The sequence below is a fragment of the Pelmatolapia mariae genome, linkage group LG9 (genome assembly GCF_036321145.2).
Source record: "Pelmatolapia mariae isolate MD_Pm_ZW linkage group LG9, Pm_UMD_F_2, whole genome shotgun sequence".
NCBI classification, from domain to species: domain Eukaryota; kingdom Metazoa; phylum Chordata; class Actinopteri; order Cichliformes; family Cichlidae; genus Pelmatolapia; species Pelmatolapia mariae.
Genome location: NC_086235.1, coordinates 35,871,728 through 35,892,161, shown reverse-complemented (window position 1 = coordinate 35,892,161; position 20,434 = coordinate 35,871,728). Strand labels below are relative to the sequence as shown.

The 20,434-nt window shown below is 42.1% G+C and overlaps 1 long non-coding RNA gene across 1 annotated transcript; it reads right to left on the bottom strand.

Moving 5' to 3' along the window:
• Positions 1-8,212: 8,212 nt before the first annotated feature.
• LOC135933545 (uncharacterized) lies at positions 8,213-9,606 on the bottom strand. The gene is made up of 4 exons (XR_010573795.1): positions 9,458-9,606; positions 9,308-9,340; positions 8,819-9,003; positions 8,213-8,342 (listed from the first exon to the last, which is right to left on the bottom strand). It is a non-coding gene; the product is annotated as an uncharacterized LOC135933545 (long non-coding RNA).
• Between the last annotated feature and the right edge of the window lie 10,828 nt (positions 9,607-20,434).

Below are 20,434 nucleotides of genomic sequence, written 5' to 3'. Positions count from 1 at the left end.
GTCTCACAGGGGTGTGTCCTCAGTCCCCTCTTATACTCACTTTTCAGCCATGACTGTTCACCAATCCACACCAGTAACACCATTATAAAATTTGCTGATGACACCGTCATAGGACTGATCGACAACAACGATGATTCAGCCTACAGAGAGGAGGTTCAGCATCTGAAGCAATGGTGTGACGACAACAACCTGCATCTGAACACAGCTAAGACCAAGGAGATGGTAATCGACTTCAGAAGAACAAAGCAATCTGAGCACTCTACCCTCTACATTGATGGGGAGGAGGTAGAAAGGGTAGAAAGCTTTGAGTTCCTCGGAGTCCACATCTCCGCCGATCTTACCTGGTCCACAAACATCTCCCACCAGGTAGGGAAAGCACAACAAAGGCTGTACTTCCTCAGGAAACTACGTCAGGCCCGATTACCCCAAAGACTGCTAGTAAACTTCTACCGCTCCACCATCGAGAGCCTTCTGACTTAATGCTGCACACTCTGGTTCAACTGCTGCACCGCAGAGGACAAGAGGAAACTGCAGCGGGCAGTGAGGGCAGCAGAGCGGGCAATCAGCACTTCACTAACCCCCCTCAGAGACATTTATACTGGCAGACTTCAGCAGAAAGCCAGCATCATCATCAAAGACCCCTCACACCCTGGACACTCATGTGTGTGTATGTATATATGGATGCATATATGTATATATACATATATGTATGTATGTGCATGTATATTTGCAGGTGTATGTATAACTTATACATATCTTTCTTGTGTAAATGTAAATTTGTCTGTTATTGTGTAAATACTTACGCTATTGTGTACTTCACACACATGGAGAGATGCCAAACTGCCTTTCATTGTTCTTGTAGCAGTGACAATAAAAAGCTATTCTATTCTATTCTATTCTATTCTATTCTATTCTATTCTGTTCTATTCTGTAATCCACACCGGTTGTCCTGGTGAGAGTGGAGGAAGTTCTGTCACACGATGTCTCCTGTTGTACGCAACACTGTCCTTCATCACTTTCTCTCTCGACTTTGTCAACACTGTAGCCTTGTTGGGCAGGCTGGGATTGAGCAAAGAAGGAAGCTGGGAAACTGGCGTGCGCAGCCTTCGTCCCATTAGTAGTTGCGCTGGGCTATATCCATTAGCCAATGGGGTTGCTCTGTAAGCTAGAAGTGCAAGATAAGGGCCTTTTGCTTTCTTTAGTAGACTTTTCACAGTTTGGACATGACGCTCGGCCTCACTATTGCTTTGTGCAAATCTTGGACTGCTTGTTACATGCCTGAACCCACAAGCTGCTGCGAAGTCTTTGAACTGTTGGCTTGAAAACTGAGGTAAATTGTTGCTGTAGAGAAGCTCTGGAATCCCATGTCTGGAAAAGATTGACTTTAGATGCACTATAACGTCATCCGATCTTGTGGGAGTGAGTTTGGCTATTTTGGGCGATCGTGGCTCAAGAGTTGGGAGTTCGCCTTGTAATCGGAAGGTTGCCGGTTCGAGCCCCGGCTTGGACAATCTTGGTCGTTGTGTCCTTGGGCAAGACACTTCACCCGTTGCCTACTGGTGGTAGGCAACGGGTGAAGTAGAGTAGTAATGGGTGAATTTAGAGTAGTAGTCCACCAGAAGTACATAGTTGCTGTTGTTAAACGTAAAAAGGTCTCCTCCAACTTTTTGCCATGCTCTCTCAGGGAGTTTGCTTGGCATTAGGTTCCACTGGGTTGGTACGCTCTTTAATGCATATGGTGCAGTTTTTCACAAGTTCATTTATTTGCCTACTCAGACCGGGCCACCATACTGTCTCCCTGGATCTCGCTCGGCATCTAGACATTCCATGATGTCCTTCGTGTAGGGCAATGAGGACAGAGTGGCGCATAGCGATAGGGATCACTAGTCTGATGCCTTTCAGTAGCAGACTGTCGTGTACCGTTAAGTTGTCTCTGTGTGGCCAATGCTTTAATTGGTCCTGTGAGATGGCTGTATTCTGGCCGGCTGCTCTGGCAAAAAGCCATGACTTCTGACCATATCCTGTCGGTTTTAAGCTGTTCCTTTAACTGTGTGATGTATGTCGAGGTAGCAGGCATGCTTTTGACTATTTCATCCACATATATATTTTTGTCATCCAGTAGTTCAGCTGTAGCCTTAGAATCAGGGTCTTGGTTAACAGGTGCACGTGACAGTGCGTCTGCTGTGAGGAGTGCTTTGCCTGGAGTGTGTGAGATGGTGTAACTGTACCTCATGAGCCTTAGACGGAACCGCTGGATGCTGGGTGGAAGCTCGGTTAGAGCTTGTTGTCCTAGCAGGCTGATGAGTGGCTTGTGGTCAGTTACTAAGAAGAAGTGTCTCCCGATGAGAAAATCTTTGAATCTTTCACATCCCCACGTTAGTCTAAGCGCCTCCTTCTGCACCTGTGCATACCTCTGCTCCGTTTCCGTTAAAGAACGAGATGCGTATGCCACAGGTCTCCATTGCTCTCCTTCTTTTTGAAATAGGACTGCTCCCAGTCCATAGGATGAAGCATCTGCAGACAGTTTTAACTGTCTGTTTGGGTCATAGAGTGCAAGAATGGTTGTTGACGTCAGATCGCCTTTCAGCTGATTGAATGCTTTTTGCTGTGCGCAGCTCCAAACCCACTGATTTTTCTTCGAGAGCAGGTATCTTAGGGACTTGTCTTTTTTACGGCCAGTCCTGGGATGAATTTGCCTAATTGGTTAACCATCCCGAGAAAGCTGCTCACTTCACTGATGTTTGACGGCTCTTTCATTGCTGTGACCGCTCTAATTCTGTCTGGGTCTGGCTGTACTCCCTCCACAGAACAAAACGTGTCCGAGGAACTTCACTTCCTGTTTGCTCAGGTCACATTTCTCCAGGTTTAGTGGGACACCAGCCTCTTGCAGTTTATTGAGCACTGTGTGCAGCCTGGCATTGTGCTCCTGCTGATCCTGTCCCCAAATGAGGATGTCATCCATGTGACAAACCACACCTGGCAGCCCATTAAGGATCACTGACATTCTACGCTGAAAATGTTCTGGGGCTGACGCTATTCCAAAGGGAAGTTTGTCAAAGAGGAAGTGCCCAAAGGGTGTAATGAAAGTTGTGTAGTGTGCTGACTCTGGTGACAATGGAACCTGCCAGAAGCCTCTGTTTGCATCTAACTTACTGAAGACTTTTGCTCCCGCCAGGGATCTAAGTGTCTGTTCAACCGAAGGCAGGATGTACTTTTCTCTGCACACTGCTTCATTGAGGTGAGTGAGGTCAACACAAATACACACAGAGTTATTTTTTGTTGGCACTGGGACCATACCTGCACATCATTCTGTTGGTTCTTCCACTCTGCTGATTACTCCCATGGACTCCATTCTTTCCAGTTCCCGTTTCACCTTTCCTAACAAAGGGATGGGGACCCGTCTTGGTGTGGCCAGGGAAAAAGGCACAGCATTTGGTTTCAACTTAATAGTATAAGGTTGTTGCATTAAACCTAATCCCTGACACAGCTTTGGGTAGTTCTCATTCAACACATTCATGTCAGTACTGTTGGGTCTACACAAGGTTCAGCATGACACTTGCTGGCCTGCTTGACAGTGCTATGTGCAAATCTTTGATAATGTACACATTTTCCTGTATTTCCTGTTCACCTTTGCACAGTGTTTCTCTGCTCATACCAAACACATCGAGTGGAGCACTACCTGGACCAAACAATGGTCTATCTGGTTTAAATAACTCTGTCTCATTTTTGTTTATGCAGTAATGCATCTGGGCTGGGATAACAGAGACATCAGCTCCTGTGTCTATCTTAAATCTAACTTTGTGGTTTCTGATAGTAAGGTCTGCATACCAAGGATCTGAACCTGCGTCTACAGAACCAAGGAACACGAGTGTATCATCACTTTTCTCTGTTTCTATCACAAGCACAGATTTAACAGATTTACACAGTTTACTGAAGTGTCCTCTTTTACCACATGAGTGACATGTCACATCTTTTGCTGGGCATTGTCCTTTACCATGCGCAGGGGTTTTCCCACACCTGTAGCATGATCTCTCATTTGGAGTTTTGTCCTTTGTTGTGCATTTACATTCTCTTCGGGGCTTGAATGTTGAATGCTTTTGTTCCCTGTGTTTCGCTGTCACAGCATCTATTTCCAGCTTATTTTCCCCTCTGATGTCTGTCTGTTGTTTTTTGATGACTTCAGACTGCCGGGCCTGATTAACCGCTTTCTCCAACGTCAAATCCTTGTCCATCTGAAGTCTCTCCGCTAAGCTGATGTCCCTCAGTCCCACGACGAGGCGATCTCTTATTAACTCATCGCGCAGTGCACCATAACTGCAGTTTTCAGCTAAAGCATAAAGTGCGGTGACAAACGAGTCAACAGTCTCATTAGCTTGCTGTGTTCTTTGATTAAAGCGGGCTTTCTCATAGATAATGTTTTTCCTGGGAACAAAGTACGTATCCAAAGTGTCTCTTACTGCTTGGTACTGCTGCCTTTGTATGTCCTTGCCCTCAGAGGATATTGTCTGCTTCGTCCCCCATGCAGTAGATGAGTATGTTTACCTGGTTAGCCTCTGAGCTAAGGTGCAGGTTGCTTGCAAGTCGAAATCTTTCAAACCTCCTTATCCACTTTTCCCATTGCTGTGGCATTGAGAAATCAAACTGCTCGGGAGGTTGGATGGTGAATGTGGATTTGGGGGTAGGTTGGCGTTAGCATTGTAGCCACCGTTAGCTTGTTGGTGAGGCAGTGGCGTGCGAGGCTGTGTAGCTGTTGCACTAGCTCCCGCTTCTTCGTCCAACATCTTATTGTCTGGAGAAAAACTCTTTACCGCTCTCAAAGCTGCTTGCTGTCACTCCCCGATGACAAGGCTCTTACTGCGATCCCACTTCTGACTCCATGTCGTGTTTTTAGGCAAGGATTCAAGCGACCGATCGCAAGATGGCGCCAGCAGTATGCACGGCGACACGTCAGTCAACTCTGCTAGCTTCGCTTTGGCTTTCGCTAGCCTTATCCTTTTCTATTTTATCCCAAAATGCCCTCGCTCTGCGTGTGTACAATCGCCAGTTACTCTTAGAAATCAAAGCATTGTATGACCTGGCTCTTAAACAAACAGAGACAGGAGATGATTATGGGCCTCCTCCACCACTTTTTGAGCCCTATATTCCGGTTTATCTGTGCCAACACTCCTACACCACTTCCTGGAAGAAGCGCCCGAGGAAACGAGGAAAGCGGGCTGGTACACTCATCAAAGTCCGAGCTCTTCTCCGTGTTTCTCGTGGAACTACTGGACCAGCAGAGTGCATCTTTAGATGGATCCTGCCTGTTGTCCCTGGAGCTCCCACGACACTTGATCCCCCGCTCTCAGCATTCTATTTCCCTAAGCGGCCTCGGACCCGTGGATGCGGTGTGGACCACAGAAATCTTCGCACACTTAACCGAGCTGGACCATCTGATGTTAGGATCTACACACTCCAAATGGCTTTACTAAATGTAAGATCATTAGCAAACAAGACGTTTGTATTAAATGACTTCCTAAAGTCACAACAGCTGGACTTTCTTTTTCTGACAGAAACATGGCTTCAACCCGGTGAGTCTGTAGCTTTTTCGGAACTGGTTCCTCCTAATTTCTCATTCTTCAGTCTCCCTCGGCCCTCTGGTAGGGGGGGAGGCTTAGCCACCGTGTTCAACGCTCGATTTCATTGCCATCAAACATTACAGCACGACTCATTTTCTAGTTTTGAACTCCAGCTGTTTGAGTTACACCTAAACTCTGCTGCGCCTTTGCTGTGTGCCCTCATATACCGTCCTCCCAAGTTTAATAAGGATTTTATCAAAGAGTTTTCAGGTTTTATGGCTGGAATTGTTCTTAATTTCGACAGTTTTTTAATCCTTGGTGATTTTAACATCCATGTCTGCTGTGACTCTAAACCTTTGGTCAAGGACTTGTAACTTAACCCAGTGGGTTACCGGTCCCACGCATGAAAAAGGTCACACACTGGACTTGGTGCTCTCCCACGGGCTGGATGTGTGCATCACGGAAATATCCGAGTTGCGCATCTCCGATCATCTTCCTGTGTTGTTCAATCTAACGCTGCGCTGCTCGGTAGATAAGCCGTACGCTCCAGCGCGCAAAAAGCGAGCGCTTAATGCTCTTACAGCACCCGCTTTTTCTGCTGCCTTTATGGATTCTGGAATAATGAACTCCAACTGTAAAAGTGTTGAGGACCTTTCGGACATTCTTCATTCTACCTGCACTGACATCTTGGACTCTATTGCTCCGCTCAGGACTGTGCGTGCTAAACATTTATCAGAGCCATGGTTGAACGAACATACGCGCTCCCTCAGACGTGACTACAGACGCGCCGAAAGGAGATGGAAAAAGGACAGATTGCACGTTTCCCTACAGATTTTAAGGACTCGGCTTTCTGCTTACCAAGAAGCTGTAAAAACTGCAAAGACAAAGTTTGTCTCAAACTTAGTGTCAGTAAACAGTCACAGGCCTCAGGTACTTTTTAATGTCCTTAATTGTTTTCTTAGTCCACGTGATAATGCCAGAGTCATTTCTTCACCAAGTATGTGCGATGATTTTTTAGCATTTTTTAATGACAAGATTCTATCGATTAGGGCTCTTGTCTCATCGTCTGCTGCCTCAGATCCGAGTCTTTCTCCTGTGTGCTCAGCTGTCTTAGAGCAGTTTGATCCCGTCTCCCTTAATGACTTGACTGCGGTAGTTAGTAACCTAAGATCATCACACTGCCCCTCTGATTGTCTCCCTCCAAGCTTGCTTAAAAGCACTTTTAATACTGTTGGGCCTTTTATCCTGAGGTTAATTAATATGTCCCTTGCTACAGGCTGCATCCCATCATGCTTTAAACAAGCTATAGTTCAGCCTCTTCTTAAAAAACAAAACCTGGACCTAACTGTTCTGTCCAACTACAGGCCCATCTCAAAGCTTCCTTTTCTGTCTAAAGTTCTGGAGAAAGTGGTCTACCTACAGTTGCAGGCCCACCTTGATTTTAATATGATCTCTGAAAAATTTCAATCTGGTTTTAAATCACTACATAGCACTGAGACGGCACTTTTAAGGATTTTTAACGATATTCTTTTAACTCTGGACTCTGGCAGCCCTGCTGCCCTTTTATTGTTGGACCTGTCAGCAGCTTTTGACACGGTCGACCATGACATCCTGTTATCACGGCTAGAATTTCATGCTGGCCTAAAAGGATCTGCCCTACAGTGGTTTCGGTCCTATTTGTCAGAAAGGTCTTTTCATGTCAATATGGGCCCCCACAACTCCAAAATAGCCCCTCTTAAATACGGTGTACCTCAAGGCTCTATTTTGGGTCCTGCCCTGTTCGCACTCTATTTGTTGCCATTGGGCTCCATCTTCTCGCGGTACAACATTTCATTTCACTGTTTTGCTGATGACTTGCAGATTTATCTGCCTTTAAAAGCAGGGTCAGACCATCCCCAGCTCTTATTATGCTGCCTTGACGATGTCAAACAGTGGTTGTCATTAAATTTTTTAAAGTTAAATGAAAATAAAACTGAGGTTGTCATTTTTGACAACTTTAATCATATCGACAGCACTCTGGGCGCCCTTTCCTCGTATTGTAAAACACATGTAAAAAACCTCGGTGTCTACATTGATGGTTCTTTTAAATTGAATAAGCAGGTGAGTGCAGTAGTTCAGTCCTGCTTTTTTCAGCTAAGACAGCTAGCCAAGGTAAAGCCATACCTCCCGGCTAACGTCTTTGAGCGTGTTATTCACCTTTTCCTTACTTGCAGATTAGACTACTGCAATTCATTGTATTATGGTCTAGATCAGCCCAGATAGCAAGGAAACATTGAAACAATGTTGAGTCAATATCAGGTGATGTCATTGAACCAACGTTGAGATCTGACGTTGACCCAACGTCACTCTTGCACCCATTTTTAATGTTGAAACAACGTCAGGTTTTGATGTTGAATCAATGTTGAAACCTGACATTGATTCGATGTTATATTTTCTAATACTGTTGACATTGAAACAATGTCAGATTCTGATATTGAAACACTGTTGAGCTATGGTGTTGATTTTCCACCTCTTTCGCACAGTTGCTTTTTATTGAAAAAAAACAAAAAAACAAAAAAGGTCAATAGACATGTATCATTTGCAAAATACTTTATTAAAAGACAAAGTTTCCTATTTACATTTCTATGTTTCACGTCACTTTTTATTTTTTACTCCGGGATGGGGATGGATGATGTGCGTCCTGCGTGCCACCCGTACGATCTGGAGCATATCTGAGCCATTTCTGGACTGCTTGAGCAAAGACCAACTCAGACATAGAGTTCGCCCCTACCTGCTGCGCCAGGCCATCTAGGACAAAAATAGACACACACACAAAAAAACAAAGACAAAAAAAGGGAATTAGAGCACATGAATAAGCTCTTGTTAATTGTCTTCAGCAGGGAGAAAGTATGTAAACTCCTAGGCTAATAAACATGAAAGTCATCAGGCGTAAATCAGCAAACTGCCGCATTTGATTCCCAAAGAGCTATAAGCTGAAAATGTGATATGTCTTAGCATGGTGTGCCGTGTATCCTTTAAAAAAAAAGAAAAAAGAAAACATGGGGTCCTCGGGCTGTACAAAGTGTACAACCCGAGGACAAAACAAGCCGAAGACCAAAGACTCCATCTCCAGATTAACCGGACATGAAAGTCTTGTTATTAAGAAAGACAAAGTAATATAGCAAAAAACAGACATAGGAAATGTGAAACGCACCCAGCACATCAATTGATCCCTTTATTGTTCACTTTAGGCTCATAAAACTACAATAAATGTTAAAACTTACCAAATATGCATCTGCACAGCGCTGTCTCTTTAAATGCCCTTTTTTGCTTTGTCTGGTCCTTGGTATTTTTTCCCCTGCCCAGTTGAGTACAGAGGCCAGCTCCTTTGTAATGGCATAAACCATTACACGGCGGACTCGCACCTCCAGTGTGGTCCAGCAGCACCAATCAACGCAAAGCGTCTCACCTATAGACACATTTTAAGAGATGGAATTAGCGTGTCTCATGTCTTAAATGTGTATGCAAGTGCTTGTGTGTTTACTTCATGTAATTGATGATAGAAACATGTCATTTGGTTTTCCCTAAAGCCTGATTTTCAAGTCATACAAAGAATAAACCAAAGTATTGGCAGTACAATGTATTTCTATTCCCTTTTGTTGGATATTCATTTGTTAGTTCTTGTAACTGCTAAAAGTGTTTACTAGTTTTTGCCTGTCACATATATTTGTTATACCATGTAAACTGTGAAATTCCAAGATTTTCAAACTTGCCTTGTAATAGTGGCTTCACAGAGTCTCTGGAATCTACAGAAAAAAAAAATCACAACAAGATGACATTCAGGAGTATAAATTGTTTTGTTTTTTTTAGATAAGAGTACAATGACATTGTGATGCAGCTTTAAAGCTTTTTTAAAAGCATACCATCTATAGGGAAGACATCAGACTCTGCATGCTGGGGAGATCGCAAAGCTGTGTCGGTTTGTGCCGGAGTGGCGAAAGGTGCCGGAAGCTGGGTGGGGCATTATGATGGTTGCTATCAGTGGGCTGGGGGGCAGACTGCGGAGTGATGAGGGCTGTTTAGAAAAAGATAATTTTTTAAGTATTTAAGAATACAGACAACTTGTCAAAAAAGTTTCCTTGTGTCAGACACATATGTACAAAGACACTAGACAGTATTTTATTACCTGGTATTTTCACTCGAGGGGCCTGGGGAAACCGTTTTTTTGTAGGCTGCTCATCCTCTGAGTCCGTATATGTGTACAGGGGATTTGGTCTAAAGAAAATAAATTAAAAACGGTCTTAAGTAATTGTAAATATGCTTTTGGCATATTGTTTCCTAAAGTTAGTTTGATTTCTAACAACACACACAGGAAACAGAGACGTGCAAGAAGGTACAGTATACAATGAATTTTTGAAGTGCACAAGTGTACACGGCTTTGCATTTTTAAAAAGTTTACAAACTTCCACTTTTTGGACTATATTATGTGGTGATATTGCAGTATGCAAGCACCACAGATATGTATAAAAGACAAGATCATAAATTCTTAACAATCAAAGATATGTTTGTGAATAAAAAGGTTTTACTTGTGCTTTCTTTTAAGACTGGTCTGGGTTTCTTCTTCGGACTGAAGGTCAGACGTATCACAGCGTTCACGTGGATATCTCTGAAGACTGCGTTCTGCTTCGTGAAATGTGCCTGGAAATACAAACACAATGTACGGCCAGACATACATTACGTGTGGACAAAAGGTGCAAACGCATAGAAAAATCAGCGGTTTCAAAAATACGCTGGTACGTGTGGACGTAGCCTTATTCATTATTCAAGGCACAAACGGAAAGTCATGTACGCGTGCAACTTAAAGTTAGGTGAGCGTGCAACGTACAGTCACGTGGGCATGCTGCGTGAGCATTCAAGTCTAAAGTTTTCGTGTGCGAATTGAAGCGAGTGCTCTCCAATCATCAAAAGTAACAAAGTCATTGAACACGTTTATACAGTTAACTTTACGTTTATCAATCATATATCACAGATTTAGAATTTTTTGTAGTACTAAGCAACTACAGAGCGAAAGTCTGGGTCAAGCGCCGAGGCGACGGCAAGAACAAAGGAAACCTCGAAGCGTTAAAGCTAGCTTTGTAAGGGAATATAACGAAGAAATTATGAAACGAAAATGTTTTCTTTGTTGATATACTTTGTTCGCAGTGCAATTTATTTGTTGCCGGATTGTAAGAAGTATAGACACAATTTCGGGCTCCCACATTTTGTGGGAGCAACGTAAATAACTGTAAAAAACTTGTTAATGTACAACATTAACGAGTTTTTTACTGTTATTCAAATGCAAACATGGAAATAACGAGTAGGGAAAAAAATCATTCATTCTTACCTTATACTAATCGTGGTGCAGGCCAGTGCAGTGCATGAACTGATGCCTTCTCCGGTCAATTCCGCTGAGAGTAAATCAAATGTCCCGCTCTACTGTAGAAGACAATACCTGGGGGGATGTACCAATGTGAGAGGGGTGCTGTGGAATAGTCCAAGTGATCGCTGCTTTAATTTCCCGGTCAACTATACATAAATTGCACGTAGACACGATTTTTTAAAGCTGGTGAACTAGACCAAGTCATTGATAACAAATGAACAATAAATCTACTTTCTCTGGTACTTTATACCCGATCAGTTGCAATGCAATTTAATGCTCAACTACAAATCGATGGTTTTTGATGGTGACCAGAGCCGAATGATCGTCAACTATAAATAGACGTTTTCTCGACGTTGTTGTTGTCACCTGGTCGACTATAAATAGATCAAATATCAATGACAAAAAAACAACGGTGAATCAACATCGTTACAACGTCTCTATAGTAAGACCGTCGGTTTACCACAGTATTTCAATGTTGTTACAACATTGGCATTTCAACCCCGACCATATACGACGGTTCGGATGAAAAATCAACATAGATTCAATGTCGTCTTGCTATCTGGGAGGCCACCATCCATCGTCTTCAGATGGTTCAAAATGCAGCTGCTCGCCTGCTAACTGGTACCAAACGGAGAGAGCATATAACCCCAGTTTTAGCTTCTTTACACTGGCTTCCTGTCTCCTACAGGATCCAATTTAAAGTTTTACTTTTTGTTTTTAAGTCACTTAATGCCCGAGCCCCTCCTTACCTGTCTGAGCTCCTCTCTGCCTATGCTCCAGGAAAAACCATGAGGTCTAGCTCTAAATTAATGCTGTCCATCCCACGGACTTATCTCAAATCCCGTGGTGATAGATCCTTCTCTGTGGCAGGTCCCAGACTCTGGAATAGTCTCCCCTTAAATATTAGATCTGCACAAACACTTGAGCAATTTAAATCATTACTAAAGACACATTTTTATGCCCTGGCTTTTAACACACTATGATCCAAGCATTTTGGTCTTATTTGAATTAGTTTTAGTTATTGTTTTAATTCTTTTATTGTCCTATTATTGTTTTTTTTATTGTTATTATTGTATTACATTGTTGCTTTTTAATGCCATTTTTATATTGTTAAGCACTTTGTACAGCATCGGCTGTTTGAAATGTGCTATATAAATAAATTTGACCTTGACCTTGACCTTGACACCTTGTAGAGCACTCAAACTCCAAACTTTATTATTTACTTCCTGTCACAGAACCCCCTTTCACAATAAAACAAGTTATACTCAAACAGATTACACCACAGTGATCAGGTGTAAAACAGTTATTCAAGCCAAAACCATTTGTAGGTTCTTGTGCAGTCATTTGTCACGTTAGAGAGAGAGATATATTATACAATCATAAAGGGAGGAATTTCTGATGTACAGTGAATTTTTATCATCATGATTTTACCTAAATGTGTGTGACTTTCTGTGAAGTGTGATATATTTCTGTTTAGACTTGCTGTGAGGAGGGATCCATTCAAACTGTCAGGAATCACAGAAATGTTTCGTGAATGTTTAAATATGACGAGCTGACTCTTTGATCCTTTACTTCAGCACGTCAGTGAGTTTTTCTGTTTTGTTCTTTTAATCTCAGTAACTGGAGAATGACTCCATGTTTGATCTGTTATGTTCCAAATAACATAACAGATCAAATAACAGTGAATACTGTCGCATACCGTCCTGCCTCCAGCTGTTTAAATGTGACGTTGTGGAAGAGAACCCTCCCCCTCCCCTCCACTTCCTGCTCGGTTTACTCTCTACGCTCTGCTTATGGATCAGTGTGAGCACAGAGAGGAGGGAGTCTCTCCCTCTGAATCCACTCTGTGTGGGGAACAGGAGAGCCAGGCCAAAGCTCAGAGGTGAGAGAACCATTTCTAAGTGTCAGGACTCTTCTCCAGGTCACAGTCATCTGTGTTTGTCACGCTCAGAGGCACAGAAATCAGATGAACCAACTGTTTAACTCTGTGACATGTGAACTCTCTGCAGTCATTACATCTGTGCGGCCATTGCCTTTTCTTAATGCAACAAACTCAGTTAAAAAAAAACAAAAATAAGTCAGGATTTTAAATCTTGAGAGAGACAAACATCAAATTACTGAGAGTCCACAAACTTATTTCAGCTGCTGTGTTTCTGTCTTTAATCCCACAAAACAACAGAACTAACCGATACTGTGGGGCCTTTTGCCAGCCGTCTCTCTCACATTGTTAGAAAGCTTGGAGTATCTTTTGACAGCTCCCTCAAATTGGAGAAGCAAGTGTCCACAGTGGTGAAAACTAGTTTCTACCAGCTATGCCAGATCTCCAAAGCAAAGCCCTATGTACCACTAAAAGACCTCGAAAAACATATTCACGCTCTCATTACCTCTATACTGGACTATTGTAACTCTCTTTACTTGGGCCTCCGATACTCTCTCCTTTAGCGTCTGCAGTTAGTTCAAAATGCTGCTGCGTGCCTCTTAACTGGTACTAGAAGGTACGATCACATCACACCAGTTCTAGCACACTGGTTCCCCGTTCAATACCGTATTGACTTTAAAATTCTCTTGATCACTTTTAAAATCCTTAATAACCTAGCTACTTAACTGATCTGCTCCACTTGTACCACCCTAAGAGAGCACTAAGATCTTCAAGTCAGTTGCTCTCAGTGCAATCAAGGTCTTGGCTAAAGACCAGAGGTGATCGAGCCTTTGCTATTGCTGCACCGAGACTGAAATAATCTCCCAGTTGATATTCACACGTCTGAGAACTGTCAGGACTTGTTCCATGCAACTGGAAATTGTTGAAGCTGCTTTGAATCCAAACTCACTGTGCTCACTATGCAGTCTCTGTTTTTTTTTCTGTCAGTTTCTATCAGAAAACACGAACCTCTCCTTCACCCACCAGCGTGTCCTTGAAGAGTAATCGATCTATGATTCAACCCATTATATTCAAAGATGAAGGTAAACATGCACATTATAGGTAAGATTTTGTTTTTTCACTGACAAAATGTTAATTGATTTTCTCTCAGTGATGACAATAAATAACATGTTAAAGAAAATAATTATAGTTATTCAGAGGCTCAACGAGGATCAGCAAATTTTAAGAAGCGATTTAAACACAGCGAGTGATTTAGTGAGTCTGCAGATCATTTAGAGTTTAAAGCCTGTGACGATAAGACCGGGTCAGAAGCAGATGCTTTTGAGGAATTTTGTTGTTCAGCATTGTTGCAAAGTTGTTTGTATGCATCGCACCAGAAAAACTACACAAACTGTCTGCCAGAGTTTATCCAGAGTCCCAGTGCAGGTTCACACCAATAAGATCAGCTAATATGATTTTCTTATTGTGACAACTTTAATACAAATGCAGAGTAACAGCTTACTTATAGCGTTTATTGACAGACCGTTTTCCAATTCCTTTGCCTTGGTATTAAAGACGGACATGTGCAGACCCCAACATTTTTCAGCATTTCTTTTCCTTACTTTCAAATCACATGTTTAAAGACAGCACTGAAGGAATCTGCTTAGTTTGAAGGAAAGACCAATGTTCTATTTTTGGACAAGGTCGCCTACACAGATACTTGCCAGAACAGGACTACCAGCCATCTACACCACCCTCAAACAAAGACGTCTTCGCTGAGTTGACCATGTCATAAAAACGGAGGATGGACATGTCCCAAAGACCTTTTGTACGGAGAACTGAAAAGAGCTCTGTGTGTAAAAGAGACACAAAGAACACTGGCATGGAAGGCCAAAGGCGAACGAGCTCTTTAACAAAATGAGGAGAAGATAGTCGCAACATGTGGGCAAAGACCTGGAGGGGTGATTGGGAGGAACGGACTTCCTGATCAGACAAAATAATTGCATTATCATCCCTGCAGCCACATAAGTTAAATACTCAGGTGAGGAGAGTATTTAACTTTAACTTTAACTTAGGAGAAACAGCTGTTACCTGATCAGGTAGTGAGTGGTGAGTTGGATTAGGTGGTGGGGTAGGAGCCTGGACAGAGCTGGTATACTGGATGTTCAGGTCTGACCTCTGGCAGAAATTCTGAACTATTCCAATATTCTGACTGAGTGGACCATGTCCTGCACGTCCAATACAAAGGAGCATTTCCAGTTCAATTCAGTGCCAAATAACAACAAGATATAAGGTAAAGATCCTACAATACAGAAAAAACACCAGCAATCATATGACCCCCAATGAGCAAGCACTTGGTGACAGTGAGAAGGAAGAAACCTCCAGCAGAACCAGGTAGGGACGGCCATGTGATGAAGACAGGAGTATTTGGGAGTTGTTCTGACCTTAAGTTCCCCCCAAATATCAAACCCCACTCTGAATCATTGTCTGTAGCTATGAACAGCTTAATCAATAAAGTTTTAAAATCATTCTATTAAACAGATATGTTGAGAGAACCAAATATTTTGTGCTAACGAGAGTCTAGTGAATTATTTTTAATTCTTAACAGACCTGTACACATGCAGGATTAACTATTTCATTAGAATACCAACATTTGCTGTGAATACTTTAAATAACACACGTGTGGTATTCTTTATTTTCTCATTTCAGAATCAATAAGGAGAACCCGTTGTCTACTTCACTGAGCTGTGTGTCAATGAAGAGTGACCGATCTATGATTCAGCCAATAACCTTTCCAAACAGACAGCAGTCTGTTGATGCAGGGTGAGAATTTAAACTGCTGATTGTGTTTCCTTTTTAAAAATGTCACGTCCAACAGCGAGAACAGCACTAGCATTAGTGATCACTTTGTGTTTGTACCAGGACTCATCATTATACAAAGCAACACCTTTAACAAATTGCATATGTGCTAACGTTGAGCGTTTTTGCAGAGTTTTGCAGAGCTCAGAAACTCTCAGTGGTCAGTCTGATCTGGACTCCATATTTACGGTAAGATTCAAGAGTCAACAGTTTAATATCACATCAACTCAAAATGGGAATTTAGTTTGGATCTACTCATTAAACATGAAACAGATTCATTGAGAATATTACTAGATTCATTTGGTTGAAAATATTATGAAGGTTATAATGTGGAATATATGGTCCTAATTTTGTCAACACTTTAATAGATGAAAAATGAAGGAGGAGAAGCTGGCTGAGTGTCTGCAGAGCAGTAAGAGAATTTGAACAGCTTTAGCATGATGGAAAGAACAAACTGAAGGCAACATGGCAGAAGTTTAGATTTTTAAAAATTACTGCTATTATGGTTTTTAAACTTTAAGGGATGTCTCATTTCTGAAGTCAAAATAACCCATACCTCATACTCAACAATTTTTTATCAGTTGTTAACAACAAAAAAGATCCTGATTCAAGTATAATTAAAGTGGATAAAGGTAAACACAATGGCATCAGCTGAGTCCTGACCCCACAACCCACCTGTTCTGCGCCCCAGAGTCTGAGAAGCACTCTGTTGGATCTATGAATTTGTCTTTCTCAAAACAGTTGGTGTGTGCCAAGATTAGCACAACACCCTGGTGCACAACAGAGATTTAAACATTTATGCATCTTTTTGTTTTTATTTGTTTATCTATAATTTTTGTAGTCAGGCATGCGATATTAGAGATAGTTGATTACACAAGGACAGCCCATAATTGAAAGGATAAAGTAGATAACTATTAGGTGACAGGCAGAGGGTAGGTGAATGACAGAGAGCTGAGGGAATCCGAGATAATCCTGACAGTTCTTAAATAAAGAAAACATCACAGCAAATATTCTAACATTTTTTGTTTGTTTTTTTAAATTCATTTAGGAACTCGTGCTGCAAAGTGCCAAAAAAACCTGAAGTCTAACCTGAAGAAGAAGTTCCAGCGTGTGTTTGAGGGGATCCCTAAAACAGGAAGCTCAACCCTTCTGAATCAGATCTACACAGAGCTCTACATCACAGAGGGAGGGACTGCAGAGGTCAATGATGAACATGAGATCAGGCAGATTGAAACAGCAAATAGAAAACCACACAGACCAGAAACACCAATCAGACAAGAAGACATCTTTAAAACTTCACCTAGAAGACATGAACCAATCAGAGTGCTGACAAAGGGAGTGGCTGGCATTGGGAAAACTGTCCTAACGCAGAAGTTCACTCTGGACTGGGCTGAAGACAAAGCCAACCAGGACATCCAGTTCATATTTCCATTCACTTTCAGAGAGCTGAATGTGCTGAAAGAGGAAAAGTTCAGCTTGGTGAAACTTGTTCATCACTTCTTTACTGAAACCAAAGAAGCAGGAATCTGCAGCTTTGAAGACTTCCAGGTTGTGTTCATCTTTGATGGTCTGGATGAGTGTCGACTTCCTCTGGACTTCCACAAAACTACAATCCTGAATGATGTTACAGAGTCCACCTCAGTGGATGTGCTGCTGATAAACCTCATCAGGGGGAAACTTGTTCCCTCTGCTCACCTCTGGATAACCACATGACCTGCAGCAGCGAATCAGATCCCTCCACAGTGTGTTGACATGGTGACAGGGGTCAGAGGGTTCACTGACCCACAGAAGGAGGAGTACTTTAGGAAGAGATTCAGAGATGAGGAGCAGGCCAGCAAGATCATCTCCCACATCGAGACATCACGAAGCGTCCACATCATGTGCCACATCCCTGTCTTCTGCTGGATCACTGCTACAGTTCTGGAGGATGTGCTGAAAACCAGAGAGGGAGGAGAGCTGCCCAAGACCCTGACTGAGATGTACATCCACTTCCTGGTGGTTCAGGCCAAAGTGAATAATGTGAAGTATGAGGAAGGAGCTGAAACAGATCCACACTGGAATGAAAAGAGTCAGAAGATGATCGAGGCTCTGGGAAAACTGGCTTTTGATCAGCTGCAGAAAGGAAACCTGATCTTCTATGAATCAGACCTGAGAGAGTGTGGCATCGATATCAAAGCAGCCGCCGTGTACTCAGGAGTGTTCACACAGATCTTTAAAGAGGAGAGAGGACTGTACCAGGACAAGGTGTTCTGCTTCATCCATCTGAGTGTTCAGGAGTTTCTGGCTGCTCTTCATGTCCATCTGACCTTCATCAACTCTGGAGTCAACCTACTGGAGAAACAGCAAAAAACAGATCAGCAATCTTTAAAATATCTCCACCAGAGTGCCATGGACAAGGCCTTACAGAGTTCAAATGGTCACCTGGACTTGTTCCTCCGCTTCCTCCTTGGGCTTTCACTGCAGTCCAATCAGGCTCTCCTAAAAGGTCTACTCAAAAAGACAGGAAGTAGTTCAAATACTGATGTGGAAACAGTCCAGTACATCAAGAAGAAGATCAGTGATAATCAGTCTACAGAGAAAAGCATCAATCTGTTCCACTGTCTCAATGAGCTGAATGATCATTCTCTAGTGGAGGAGATCCAACAGTCCCTGAGTTTGGGAAGTCTGTCCACAGATAAACTGTCTCCTTCTCAGTCGTCAGCTCTGGTCTTCATCTTACTGTCATCAAAGGAGTATCTTGATGTGTTTGACTCTGCTACTGAGGATGCTCTTCTGAGGCTTCTGCCAGTAGTCAAAGCCTCCAAGAAAGCTCTGTAAGTCGATTTATGAACCATTATACATTTTTACATTCTTGGTTGTTGTCTTTATTGATATTTTTTTTTTAGGCTGAGCTGTTGTAACCTATCACTGAGAAGCTGCGAAGCTCTTTCCCCAGTTCTCAGCTCCCAGTCTTCTCGTCTGAAAGAGCTGGACCTGAGTAACAATGACCTGCAAGATTGTGGAGTGAAGCAGCTGTCTGATGGGCTAAAAAGTATACATTGTAAACTCGAAATGCTCAGGTAATGTTTCAGTGTGTGTGTGTGTGTGTGTGTGTGTGTGTGTGTGAAAGAGAAAGAGAGAGAGAGTATTATTTTAAATTGAAAAGAATAAAGATACAATATTATTATTTATACATGCTCATCCTGGACTTTTTCTTCTTTCAAAACTTTAGTCTTTCAGGTTGTCTGATCACAAAGGAAGGAGGTAAATATTTGGTCTCGGCTTTGAAGTCTAACCCCTCCCATCTGAGAAATCTGGATGTGAGCTACAACCATCCAGGAGACTCTCATGTGGAGGAGCTTTCTAAGGGACTGAAGAATACTCAGTGGAGACTGGACACCCTAAGGTATGAACATGGTGTTGGTTTGTCTAACTTGTTTTTTTTTTTTTTAAATCTTTTTACTTTTCCCTTTTTTTTGTTCATAGGAAAAGTTTACAATGATTCTATGTAAAGAAATGTAGACCCCAGAAGCCACTCTAATTTTTAACTCCTGCTCATTTAATAATATTATAAACTTGAAATAAAATAATTTGCATTTGTTTACAGATTTACTCTAGAGACATTCAATTCATTTCAATTTGCAACGTATACTCCCTTTGATTCTACTAAGCTACTTAACACATTGAAATGATATGCCATTCAGTATTTATTGTCTCCACAGAATATATAAAGCATATAAACAATTACAGCAATATGATGCAACAAACACAGCAGTACTACTAATCCAAAATACTCAAAGCTTCATAGAACTGAAACAAACATTTATTTTTAGCTCCATTCTGCTGCTGATACATACTTTAGGTTTCTGAACATTAAACTTGTTTCTGCCTTTCATAGTGTGTAACTTGAAGGCCCTGAGTACTTTCTCCCACACTGAAAACACTGGAATGATAAAATTATTTGAACATTACCTAATAAGACTGATTCAGGACAGACAATTAGTTCTTTTAAACTTTTCTAGCAGTCCTTCACAAACAGGGAACAGTCTGTCTATTCTCTCCATCTGTCAGCTGCTGCTGGCTCTTCCTCCTCCTCTTCCTCACACACTGCTGAGTTTGTCCTGGTGGATCATCAGGGGTGCAAAGCCTCACAGATGATGTGCAGCAGTGGGTCCCTCAGTCTGTCCTCACTCTGGACACTAGCAGTTGTCACACATGGAAATCAAATGTGTGATAAGCTGCAGGATTCAAACACAAGTGTAACTTATAAATACATGTTCATACTTTTATTCCACAATCAGAGAGAAAGAAAGAGAGAGAGAGTGCAGGACAGACAGACAGGTGACAGTCTCAGGTGTATACACTGCTACAAAACAGCACAAGAGAAGGAGGATTTAGTGTTTGTGTTATTACGAGTGCTAAACAAGAAGAGTTCCCAGATGGTACAGTGGACACATGTGTGACTCCTGTGATTAAAGCATCTTTCTTTCAGCTTAACGAGTGAACCGTCAGCTCGTTCAAACACATGTTAAAGTCCGTTTGGCTCGACACCACCGAACAGAGGCAGCAATATAACATAGCTAACATTAACAGTGCAGTGAATCCTGCTTGTGCCGTGATATTCAGGACTGCAAACCGAGCAGCATCACTGACTTTCAGCTTGTTGTGTTTGTGGATATATGACTGACTTTAATTATCCATAAAATCATCACATTCTCTGTAAGATTAAGGTCGACTATTGAACGGCATATATTTTAAAGGCTTTAAAACCAAGTTAGTACAAAC